A 13,867-nucleotide genomic window follows, 5' to 3' on the forward strand; every position below is an offset into this window, starting at 1 on the left:
TCCCCATTGACTTTAAAGGGAGCAGAGTTAGGCTGTGTGCTATTGATAAGCTACGTACAGGCCTTCTCAGAGGTTCAGAGGCCCTCGCCACTTCCAGCTTCTGAGGCCCCTAGCCATAATAAAAATTAAAAATGACAACACATGAAAACAAAATAAGGCACCAAAAAAGAGTGAGACATATTTTGAATATTTTTTTATTTAACAAATGCTTTTCTAGCATTTTTATATGCAAATGCATTAATTATTGAGGAAAAATCTAGCTTTCATGCAATGTCACAGTTAATATTAATCATCACAAGCCCACTCAAATGCTTTTGTCCCATAGTTGAACGGTGATAGTTCTTTACCTGCTTCAACACGTTGAAGGTGCGTTCACCTAAAGCCACTGTTGCAGGCAAACAGACAAAAATACACAATGCAATTGTGATATTAGGCAACACCCCAGAGAGTCCAAGTTCGAGTATTTCTTGAAGCAATTCCTTTGGCTTACAATCCAATTTAAAGTTCGTGGAATATATTCGTTTGAGGAAGATGACCTCATCACTGAGATCTTTTGAGATTTCTTTGTTTTACTGTTGCTGAAATTGTTCAGCTGCAGAAAGTAGACCTTCATTACTCAGTCTGTTGAACTGCCAAAGAAACCCAAAAAGGGTACAAATTAGTCGCAGTGACTCAAATCGATGTGTAAGACCTGATTGAATAGAGTCAATGATGACAAGGAAGACATTGACCGTATAATGCTGCTCGGCATCGGATTCAGTAGGTAAGTTGCAATAGGTGGAGAACTCAGATGAAATGCCAATATTCTGTGCTACTAATTTGGACTAGTCAGGATCGCATCCCATTGTTAACAAATCTGTTGAATGTTATCGATATAACTTTAAGTGTTATCCCTCTCAACATGAAGTGTAGCATTGCATGCTTCAATTACCAGATTAGTTTGATGGATCATTGTAAGTAGCTTCATCCACAAAGATGACATCAGAATGCATTCAAATTTGGACATGTGCTTCTGAATAGACTGAAGTTCAGTTTGAGCCTGTGCAGTGAGATTGAGAGATTCAAGCTCATTTAAAGCCTTTCTCACTGAATTCAAATGCTGTGCAACTGGTTGAACACCATCAATCCGTGCAGACCATCTAGTTTTGGACATCCCATGCAGTGAAACAGGAAGATATTGCTTCAGAATTTCCCACCTTTGTGGACTGCTACTGAAGAGATTGTACATTTGCTGAACAGTTCCAAAGTAAGTAATTGCCTCCTTGCATGATTCACCACAGTCAACACCTACAAGGTTTAGTGTGTGGTTTCCACAGCTGGAGAAAATACAGTTTGAATTATGCTCAAGCAGAGCTGCTTGTACACCTTTGTACTTCCCATCCATTGTCATAGGCTTGACCAATGCAGATTTGAAAACCTAACTTAAAACCTTCTAGAATTGCTAGCAGTTTCTTTTCCAGTGTTTCTTGTGAAATTATCAAATAAAATAAACCTTTCTTCAATTGAAAATTTTGAGCTGTCTACAATCTTAACATATAGAATAACCATAGAAGTCTGTTCCTTCTGAGAACAATCTGGAGTGGCATCAACAATGATTGAAAAATACTTGGCATTTCGAATCTCATCAAATTATTGTTTGTATGAATGACCCACATAGCTCAAACTCATTTTGTAAGCGTTTGGAGAGATAATGGACTTGCATGCACTTTTGACTCTCTCATGATTCTCAAACATGTTTAACATGCTCTGATAAAAGTAAGTCATATTTGCTGAGGAGCTCAACTATGCCTAGAAAGTTTCCATTTGCACAATCACCAATACGTTGACTGGAACCAAAGAAAGCCAATCCCCACTCAGAAAGAAAAAGGATGACATTCAGGATGCGCTCAAGAAGTTTTTTTCCAGTTATTAGTTTCTGTAGAGTTTTCAGTCAAGAGTGAATTCTCAACTGAACTTTCAGCTGATGCTGCCCTACTGGCTGATTTCCATGCAATATAGTTTTCTTTGTGTAACGTTGAACGTTTCTTTGTTGAACGTAATGTGATGGTGTTCGGTCTTTCAACTTCCTCCAACCTCTGTTGATGCTCCATCCTGATTGATCAGAGAGAACTGATACATTTTCAGCACTTTTGTTCAAAATGAAGCAGGATGCACAATACAGAGTGTTGTTCCATACTCCAGCATAACCAGTCTCTTGTGCAGGTCTCACCATTTGGAAGAGCTTTTGTCAGCAGACAAGTAGGGAAAGCATGATTATCAGCATCTCGTGGAATGTCACTTGGAATTTCAAAACAACTAATTTGAAGAAAAGATTGCATTTGGGCAGCATTGCTCTTGTCAATAATTCCAATGTCAGTCACAGTCAAACCTGTAGTACTCATGAATTGCTCATGCTGCGTAAGATCTACATCTTCCAGTTGCTGTTGAGTTTCTTGATCATACACAGGATCTTCTGCTGCATCTGTTACTGTTGGCACTTCTCCTTCTTGACTACTGTCCTCATGTTCAGGTATTGGCATTGAAATATCACATGTTGCAGTTGCGGAGTTTTCATTATCTGTAGCATTGTTTGTTGGGTAAGGTGTGTTTTCCAGTGATTTGAGAAATGAAGTTATTGGCTTTGAGCTCTTAGTTGCTGCTTCACTAAGTTGTTTTTGCCATCTCTTGCTTGCACCACTTTCAAATCTCCTCTTCATAGTGATCTATCTAGTCAATATGTAGCCTATCCACACTTGAAATATTCTGCTGTAAATAAGTAGCTTATCTACACTTGAAATCGTCTACTGTATAAACATGTACACAAATGCTGAATGGTACACAAATGCCGAAAAGACTTAAAACGAAGGAATACTAATTAAGAACATAAAATGAAACAGTCAGGTTATTATCCTTATCACTGAATCAAAACTCAAGCACACAAGGTATAATATAACAGGCTGAGCTGAAGACAAAGGGATGACCTAGCTATATAACTAGTAAACACAGATACAGAGGGATAATGTCCAAAAATTTCAAACGTGCGTCCTCACGAAACTCACTGTACAAGATTGTCCTAACAAATTTTCACCATGAATCTGGGCCTATAGACTACGAAAGCCTATGATGATGGCCAAGCTACCAAGCTAGGGCTCAACCAACCAACCAGTCACCTCTTTAAGCTACCTATGAAGATAATAATGAGGAATTCTCACTCATAAATAATTCTTTAGTCAACTAGATGTAAAACTATAAAGACACTAAAATGTAACAATTCTGTACCTTTCAACACACATTTGATCTAGCCATAAGTAGTGGTTTGTTTATATAATCAGCTGATCTGAGAGGAAACATTCATCATGGTCTAATCTTGTGCCATCAGAATCAATATATTTTTATTAATATTTATGAACATTTTTAACTCTTTAATATGACAAAATCTATATCAGATAACAAAAAATTGTCTTTTTTACCAAATCACATCTCTTATTTGCTTAAATTTGCAGCTCTAAGCTGAGCGAGTGTCACGTTTTGGTCCGATAGGTATGCACAGAAAAACAAGTTGCGAAACTTATCAAATGCCAAAAAATTAGTGTCTAAATTTGAGGCCCCCTTTGAGCTTGAGGCCCAGGCCAAATGGCCCTCCTGACCCCTCTCTGATTGGCCTTGGCTATGTCTGAGGGCTTTTAATATACTGCATCCTTTCATTAGAAAATTGAGACATATACGGTCTGAGGAATCACATTTTTCTTTTTCTCTTTTGACAATAATAACTAGGGTTACCATACGTCCGGTTTTTCCCGGACATGTCCGGCTTTTCGGCAATCAAACCCCCGTCCGGGGGGAATTGCCAAAAAGCCGAACATGTCCGGGAAAAATGCCGGCCGGGCACTTCCCCTCCCGCAGCTGCTCTGCTCCTCCCCTGACTCTTCGGCTCTGTTTAAGAGCCGAGCTGCCCGAGCGCTATGGGCTTCAGGCAGCCCCCTTGCCTCCGGACCCCAGCCGCCGGCTGGGCACTTCCCCTCCCGGGCTCCGGCGGCGCAGGGTCCGGAGGCATGGTGGCTGCCCAAAGCCGGTAGCGCTCGGGCAGCTCGGCTCTTAAACAGAGCCGAAGAGTCAGGGGAGGAGCAGAGCCTCGGGCCGTGGCGGGTCTGCTCCTCCCCTGACTCTTCGGCTCTGTTTAAGAGCCGAGCGCTACGGGCTTCGGGCAGCCCCCATGCCTCCAGACCCTGCGCCGCCGGAGCCGGGAGGGGAAGTGCCCGGCCGGGGGCGCAGGGTCCGGAGGCATGGGGGCTGCCCGAAGCCCGAGCGCTACCGGCTTCACGGTTTGCCGGGCACCCTCCAGACCCTGCACCCCCGGCTGGGCGCTTCCCCTCCCGGGCTCCGCTGCGCTGGGGAAGCACCGGCCGGGGGCGCAGGGTCTGGGGGCTGCCCGGCAAACCGTGAAGCCGGTAGCGCTCGGGCAGCCCTTTTCGCGTGGCTGGGAGTGGGAGGGAGGAGGGGGCGGAGTTAGGGCGGGGTTGGGGCGGGGAAGGGGCGGAGTTGGGGCGGGGCTGGGGGTGGGAAATGGGCGGGGCCAGGGCCCCGTGGAGGGTCCTCTTTTTTTATTTGTTAAATATGGTAACCCTAATAATAACTGTTAGGCATAGACGCTGAATCTATTATGGGGTTGGGGTGGGGCCGAGGGGTGGTTATAGCTACTGTATTTCAAAGTTTGTCCAGTTGACCTCACTTACAAAATTTGTTCCAGTGATTCTAGTAGCTCAGTAGCTGTCAGATTCCATATCAGGTTTCTGCCAATCCATACTCACTTTATTAAAACACAGAAGAAAGTACTCAAACTAGCACACTTAAATGTAAATTTCAGCAAAACCTGTGATGTACTTTAAAGCAGAAGCCAATGGTTGTGTTTCACTTTTCAGTCACACAACAAAATTGGTATTACTGTAGCTGAAATATATTAGGCTTTTGCATATAAGGCATAAAATGTTTGAGAGATTCCAGTGTGCAGATCTGATTGATAGTTTGCAACAAGTTCATATCTCAGAAATGAGTTGATGCAGTTCAATAGCTCTACTACCTGGCAACTGTCCACTCTAATATGTCTTACAAGATTCACTGAGGGCTAGGTATTGGCTGCATATATTTCCTTCTACTAAAACATATTTTTATCACACTGTAAAGATATCAAAATTGTTTGGGCTTTTTCATTCGTGGTGGTTTTGACCCTGAATAAAGCTTTACATTCGTTTGACAGGATTACTGCAGCTAACGCTAAATCAGTGACCGGTGACAGTGAAATGTCATTGAGAGACACCTGAGGTCAAGTTAAGCGTGATGAAGTGTTTTGTATATTTTACCACTTTGGAAGTTATATTTCACCTCATACAATTTTTCCATAATACTCAATATTTCATAACAAATCCAAGGTGACAGTTTGAAGGACCCCTCTATTGTTGCATGCTTTTCAATAGGGTAGGAATGGATTAAACTTGTAATGAGTTCCAGAAAACCAAAAAGAATTTTCATTGTGCACAGTATCAAAAGATCATGCTCAGCAAGAAATACAAAAATAATATAGCCTGTGGGACTGGATAGCACAGGGGATTCATAATAGGATATAGAGCGTATAGTTCACCTTTTAAAATCTAGTCCAGGCGAGTAGTAACCAAAAGCTTTTACTGTTTAAATGTGATTGGGTGGCTTATGTGAAAGGAGATTAATCTCAGTCCTGTTTCCAGTGAATGAAAGTCCACATTAGAAAAAACACTAATTGGCACCAATTCTTTGAAGTTAATAGGAGTTGATGAATCAGGCTCTTTGATTGAAATCTCAGTGAGAGGCTAAGGATTAAATTGACCTGCACACAAAACTATCTTGTGTTTCCAAGAGGTAGTCCCTTCAGTTCAAGGTATGTGGAGGGGCATGTACTGTACTGAACCTGTTTGGATAAAGATCTGGCTGCTCTGAAATCATTGTTTAAGCCATCCATTGTTCGTGGGAATATTCATTATGTTCCTATCAGCTAGGTATTTGAAGTATATCATTATGTTTTATCATGTGTACTTTCAGTTTTGCAGGTCTCTTAGATCCTGGACTGAAGCCCATTGGAATCAGTGGCAGTCATGCCATTAGTTGTTTGACATACATATTTATTTTGATCTATCAGAACAGTGGTGAATCTAAAAAAATGTAAGTGGGAGTATCTTGGTGTTTTTTGAGAAATACGGTATCCATAAACATCTTACCATACTTGATGTCTTTTAAGATATCTACCCTCCTCAGAGATTTCCCTACATTGACTGATCACTTATTTTATATCTGAATAAAAAATTGCTTGAAAATATAAGGATATTTTAGCAACCGCTCTTATGGGATATGAAATTATGTTTTTCCTTTTTCATGGATGTTTAAACTACTTTCAAAGAAGCACACAAGACAGGTAGTAAGTGCCCTACTATTGCATTACATGGACTCAATTGTTTACATCCACTAATTTAGGTGACTTGGTTTTTGGGTGCACAACTTGAGATCTATAGGTGTGTACCCAAAATTAGTAGAATACTTTTGAAAAAGTAAGCCATAATTTTTAAAAAGCAATGCACCTTCTGTCTGTTTTCTGGATTTTTTTGAGGATTTCACTTGAAGTACTTTAGTTATAGGATATATCTTTTTAAGCACAAGTTCATCGTAGGTAAAGAACTGACAAAGGAGCTAGTTTAAATAACAATATACCAAAATTGGGGGGAGGGTGGGAGAATTACTTCCTCTATGTAAGATTAGTTACAAGAGTTGAGTGAATTATTCATAATGAAGTCTGAAACCAGGCTAGAGTCACCCTGAATTTTTGTTTTTAATTACAAACTCAAACCTCAAACTAACTTTCCTAAAGTTCCTGGGCAAACTTTTTGGTTTTACATAAAATTAGGCTAAATTCACACTTTCCTGTGGTTGTGGCATCAGACCAAGTGAAATTCAATATTTTGGATTAATCAGGATTAAATACATAAGTGAAGAGTCAGAACTAAAGAAACTAGGTTTGCCTGAACCCTTGAAATGAGTTTTGTACAGTTCTGTTAGCTACAAAAAGGATGGGTGGCTTCGTTAGCCACAACTATTACAAGTACAAATAGACACTGAGTATATTTCTCAGTATATATTTCAGTGAATATATTCAATCAGAAGCAGTAAATATAAGTTAGGGTTACAAACATCTCACAGTCCTATGATGGCTCTCCGTGTAAAAGCAAATTTCAAAGAAGTTCAGTGTGACAGCACCTTTTTTTTCCCCTCCCAGCACAAATCTTTATGCCAGCTTCTCTTGTACCCCTCTGTTCCCTGGGGAACTTGGGTTCACTTCAGTATTGCTGGATAAGAGATAAAAAGGATCTGTTGAACACGTGTAGAACAGATGCTTAGGGAGAAAAACAATCATCTTGTTCAATTGCAGTATTACTCATTTCCGCTGTCTCACTGTCCATGCAAGCACTGACCTATATGGAGCTAGTCTTTGGGCTTTTCCCATGTCAGTAGCAAAAAGCCCACCCAGGAGATCATTGCTGTAAACATTCATGTATCAAAGAAGTTGACACCTGCTTCCATAGGGAAAGAGGGCTATGCAGAGAAACAAAATGTGAATAGAATCAAACAGTGAAAGAGGTCAATCCTGCAAGATGCAGAGCATGGTGTGCAGCAGCACAGAGGTGAAAGGAGCACAGTTGCTCAGCACCAACATTGGCTCAGTGTGGTATGCATCTAGGTGCACCATGCTGAGCAAGACTTGCTGTTGCTAACTACTACACATGAGTACAGGGTTGCTCAGCAGCCAAAGTGGATATTCCAGTGGGTGGAGTTGGGAAAGGGTTAGGAGTCACGTGCTTATGTGGTGATCGTAGGCATGTATGTAAGGTGCTTAGCATTGGCCTAAAAATAACTTATTTTTTCAATGCACAGTGACTTCTTAGGCAAGTGCACTCAGCTACAGGACTTAGTGATTCTGAAGAGCACAGGCAATACTTCCTCACAGAAAAAAGTAATTGGGATGTGAAATACCTGAAGGTTAGTGAGGGATTGTCAAGTGAGAGGGGTTCTTTTTGCTTGGTATTATGAGGAAGGAAGTATACTGCTAGATATGGTTTTTGTAGTTTGCCTTGAGATCCTTATTTGAGAGTCCAGCTGCAGCATCTGTGGCTCTTTAATAGCTATCTCAGTAGGGCTTAGAGGGTGGGACAAAGCTGCCATGCATTGGTATATGGAAGCATGGATTACAATTGGTTATGAGGACTGCAATCTCTGGGGTAATAAAGATGAGGAGAGAAAGCAGGAAGAAATTGCGTGAGGCATAAATGAAGACTGAAATGTTGCATTTTGATTACATTGGTTTCACCTGTACACAGGAACTCCTGCAATAATGACCGCAAAGCAGAGTTTGGCCAATTTCTGCTGCTAATTAACACATAGAAAACAATATTTAATTTCTTTGCCACCTCAGCCAAAGCAGCAAACACTCTGTCCACTGCAAAGCACTATAGTATCAAAAACTAAATCCAAATGAAAACAAAACCAACTGTTATATCATTGGTTCCTAGGCTCAACTCACATCAGTGGAGCAAACAGTCAAACTAAAAAGATGCCGAAGAAGCCAGACGACTACCTAAAATAGAAATATATGAATCACTTGGAAGAACTAATCAAAAACATTAACAAGTATACTGCTATAGATCCCTGTGCAGAACTATCATATTAGCAGACTACTGACCAGAGTGAAATATGCAAAACTAAGGTTCTAACCAAATACAGAAACTGTGCGGCACATAAATTAGAAATAGAACTTGGGAGACACAAAGCAAAGACTAAATCCAGGAAATATACAAATGAGGTCTCAAGAATGAAGTCACCTGATTTCTCTCAGGAGGGTGAGATGTTAGTGGACAAGATATCTGGTCTTTGGTCCATGTTGGTAAATGTAAGGTCACTGGTTAATTTTATTTAACCATGATTTTATTTAAAGGCAAGACCCCTAATTCTGCAGATATAACCAAGATCTAGTTGGATGGCACTATGGTATGAGTTTTGGCACCATTGCCCCAGCCGGGTATTTGTGCAGCATGATACATAGAGGCCATGTGGCTCCTGCCCCAAAGATAGATCTAATAAAGTGTGTCTGTCTTGTGTTTATCTTGTATGTGAGTAGTCCATAAAGATTTAGTAAGACTCAATTGTCCTCAGCAATTGACACAGTGGACAGCTTTTCCCCCTGACGTAGCCTTCACAGTTCAGCCTGATTCACGGATGACCTATGGCAGCTGAAGCAAGCAGAAAGATGGCTGGATAGCTGGTAGCTGAAGTTTTGTATTGAAGCTGATTGATGGTAGCACAATGATTTCTTGAGGACTTATGCTGTGTAAAGAGGTAAGGAATAGTTCTGGGTCCCTTTTCTGCCAATGCCTGTTTGAAGGAGAGTAGTGTCCCGGTTAGCTTTAAGGAAGTACTTGTTTGGTCTGTACTTTGCAGTTAATAACTTGTCCAATTTTTGCCCAATCTCCAATATTGTAATATATTTTTGGCTACAATGATAGAGAAGGATGAGGCAAGACAGCTTCCTCAATATTTGGATACCTTGGAATCCTCAACCCTTGTCAATCTGGGTTCAGGTTTGCATAACGCACACAGACTGCACTTCTTGTGGAGCTTGAGAGATGCTTCCTGCCAATGGATAAGCAGATGTCTGTGCTGTAACTGTTAGCTCTATCTGCTGACTTTGTTACTGTAGGTCACGAGGTGGTGTGGACTTATAGTGATCTAGATGGGAGTAAGTGAGAATACTTTCAGGCAGTTGCATTCCTTTCTTTCTGAGATATAATCCTAAAAAGTAATGTTGGATTGCAGCTGTCCTAGCCCAGTCACATTCTCATGTGCCACTAGATTCCATCTTGTTGCCAAAAGGGCCATGGTAGGTTCTGAAGATTTCTGGGGAGTGGGAAAGCCCCGGCCATATTTCCTTGTCCCCAGTCACAAAGGCAGCAGGGAGAGGCATTCACATGGAAGCTGCTTTGCTGGCACTAAATTCTTAAAAGATCTCTTTGTGCTCATGTGGCCAGTTATCCAAGCTGTCTAGCTACCTGGCACTAGCAGCACCTTGCAAAGTGGTCTCAATGCAGGGGAAGTTGTGGGTCATATATTTTGCATGCGAACAGCATTTTAAAAAATGCACCAGCAGATCAAGTAGCTATTTTAGTCAATTAGCTTGTCAGAATAGTAGTTGATGCATGTGCAATTTTTGCTTTTTGTGGACACAAATATACACAAAATTGCAGGCATAAGTGACAGTCCTCCAAATGTGACCATAGTAATCTGTAATCTGGTGTTTTCAGTAGCAGTGAAATGGTTTAAAAGAAGCTGTATGTCTTCAGATGAGTGATATAGTCCAACAAATATGCCATACTGCATTGCTGAGCATCATATTGCATTGCTTCCTGTGAAGTGACTTATGTTTGCTTGGCTCAAGAAAATGAAATGTATAGTAGCTATAATGTTGTGATGAAGATCTTAAATATAATATGAGTAGTTCCCAAATCAAGTGACCAAATGGAAAAATAGTCCAGGTTCAGACATGAACACATTACTGATGACTTTGGTATATTTTTTTTCCTCTCCTTCCCTCACTGGCACTGAAATTACTTACTGCTTATCACTGAAAATGTTAGCTACTAAGTTTAGTTTATTTCCTAAAACTGTTTCAGAAATAAACTCTTTTCTATAGACAGAAAACCTCTATATCAGTGGCTATCAACCTTTCCAGTCTACTGTACACCTTTCCGGAGTCTGTTTTGTCTTGCGTAGCCCCACGTTATACCTCACTTAAAAACTATGTGCTTACAAACTCAGACATAAAAATACAAAAGTGTCCCAGCCCACTATTACTGAAAAATTGCTTACTTTCTCCTTTTTACCATATAATTATAAGATAAATCATGTGGAATATAAATATTGTACTTACATTTCAGTGTATAGTATATCGAGCAGTATAAACAAGTCATTGTCTGTATGAAATTTTAGTTTGTACTGAATTCACTAGTGCTTTTTATATAGCCTGTTGTAAAACTAGGTAAATATCTAGCTGAGTTGATGTACCCCGCAGGGGTCTGCATATCCCTAGGGGTCTGCATACTCGTGGTTGAGAACCACCTCTCTACATTAGCAGGTGAAACAAAATAATAGTAAGGAGATAATGACAACTGCAACAGACATGGCAAACAAACATGGAAAGAAAAGCTGTAATATGTCAAACTCAGGTTGCAACACCCACATTTTGTTGAACACAAAAGAACCTTATAAACTCATGGCCTAGATGTATATACATGTGCATTTTTCTGAAGATCTTTGCATGGAATAAAAAACATGGTCAAGTGGCTTTACTTTTTTTATAGTTTCCAAAACTATTGCTATTTTAGAGAGATTAGTTCCACTGAAGTCCCAGGTTTCCTGTTTTTATTATCCACACTTCACATGGTGGTTTAAACTAAATTACCCATTGCAGACTTTGGAAAGCATTCTCTTCAGCTCAGTGTAGTGTATTGCTACTTTTCATAGAAATCTCTCTGGGTTTACATTTTGAGACCAGTTATTTAGAAACATAGTTTTTAGATCAGTCTGTTCTCCTGTGCATACACACTCAGATGCTGCCTTTTGCTACATCCTGGAATCATAGAGCTATTCATTTAATAATTTCTAATTCAGCTTTGTTTTCAAAAACAAAGTAACCTCAAGCTCAATTATTTGAGTACAGAACTTGGTCCCCATTGAACAAGGTACTTAAAAGAACTCACCTAATTTTAAGCATATGACTAGTCTCCTTCAATGTGGGTACTCACATGCTTAAAGTTAGACATATGCTTAAGACCAGAATTGGGGACCTCTACTGTGTTCCTAGACATTTCACAAACTTCATATTCTACAAAATTTTCTAATATTTAAATATCAGTTTATTTTTTCTATGGTTATGAGTACTCATATATTACCTACCTTTTTTATAGTAGTATTAGTTAATTTAATGCGATGAAAATATATATATTTTATATCTCTCTCTCAGAGAACCCTGTTCATACATAGGGATTCTAGACAGTCAATATTTTTAGTAGATTTTTTCGGGGGAGGAGGGGGTTGTTAGCATAATTTCCTTTGTTCTTTCCTGCACTCCTGCTGTATTGTGGATGGATAGTAATGCATGTTAAATGTAGGAATTGTTAGAGAAGAATAATTATTTAGATTTTTATTGAGTACAGTATGGATCTGAATATATTTTCTTTAGTGTGGCTGTGAAACTCCCTCCCTCACCACCTCTTGCCTCAAGGATTAAAAAAAGGTTAATCTGAACCTAAAAATCCAAATGAAATTAAAAAAAAAATGGATTATCCTATAATCTACAAAAGCACTACAATATATGAGCTGTTATGCAATTTAAAGGAATGCCGTGGAAATGATAATGTGTGCCATCAAACACTGAACACAGATGTTCATCAATATTTTTTCCCCACAATGAGATGGTGAACTATCAATGACTTTTACACATTTGATGTTAGTGTTTAGGTAGGACTGAGGCTGAATTTTCTTTATGCATTTTGTCTTCCCATTTCTTATTGTTTTTGTTCAGTAACAAGTGAGGAATCCTTGTTTTAATAGGTAACAAAAAGAGGTGTCTTCCATGAAAAAGCATGAGAAATGGCACAGAATGAGATAAAACCACATTTTTTAGACTGGTGTTATTTCTCTAAGTCTCATAACATAACAATTTATCTCAAATGTATACCCCTCTTGTATGCACATCCCAAATTTGGTTTATTTAGTGAATGTTCTCCAACTAGCATGCCCTTTCTCTTCAAGACCCTCTGCTCATTTTCTCTTGAGACCCATTCTCTGCTTTCTGGGTGATCTCTCTCTCTCTCTCTCTCTCTCTCTCTCTCTCTCTTCCTCCTTCTCCTCCTCCTCTCCTTTCAGGATATTGTCTTTTTATTTCCTTCTCTCTCTGACTCAGTCCCACTCTCTGTTACTGGCGGTTCCAATCTTACTTTACTTTCCCCAGTGAAGACTCTCCATTCAGCCATGGGAGGATGTATCTTGCTAATCTTAGTTTGCTGCTAGGTTTTAGTGAAAGTAGCGTGGCTTTAATGGCATGATTAAAGCTGATGGAACCTCTCAAATGATGTGATGGTATAATATGTAGACTGAGCATTTCAAAGTCATAGGGCCAGATTGTGTTCTCAGTTGCCCCCATGGTTTGTCAAGTCAATGGGGTTAGATGACTGTAGCAGGGGGAAGGATTTGGCCCAAAACATTTTATGTGGGTGCACAATGTACTACTATTCTTACAGCCTTGTGTTTTATACAACAGTCTGTTCTATTCCATAGTGCAATAAGTGTATAATTACCTACACTAATATAATTCTTGGGGTCTAGATCAAGTAATGATTTATCTTTCTCTTGATGGTTAAAAATCCTTACCATAAACTTCAGCATATGGTAATATTCTTCCCAGATTTTCTTATAAGTTTTCTTTTCATGCATTTATCATAGTATTATACATATATTCTTGCAGCAGGTATTACTCTTAAAAATAATTTCAACTCCAGCCAAGGGTGTCCCTCTCCTCCTGTATATATTTCCGTCTACTTGTTACACACATAGAAGTGTTCGTTGGTTCTTCGCCAAATTTTGACTTACATCAGATTACATAAGCAATGTGAAATCTCATCCATTTTGGGGATTAGGGGATATTTAACAACAAAAATCACAAACTGGATAAATGTAGCAGTTTGCTCTTAATTTAATATCTGGGGCTGTCTCCTGATTGGCAAAAATGTTAATCTTCATCTTTATACATTCACACCGACTT

This window comes from Emys orbicularis, chromosome 5 (genome assembly GCF_028017835.1).
Source record: "Emys orbicularis isolate rEmyOrb1 chromosome 5, rEmyOrb1.hap1, whole genome shotgun sequence".
In the NCBI taxonomy this organism is placed as follows: Eukaryota; Metazoa; Chordata; order Testudines; family Emydidae; genus Emys; species Emys orbicularis.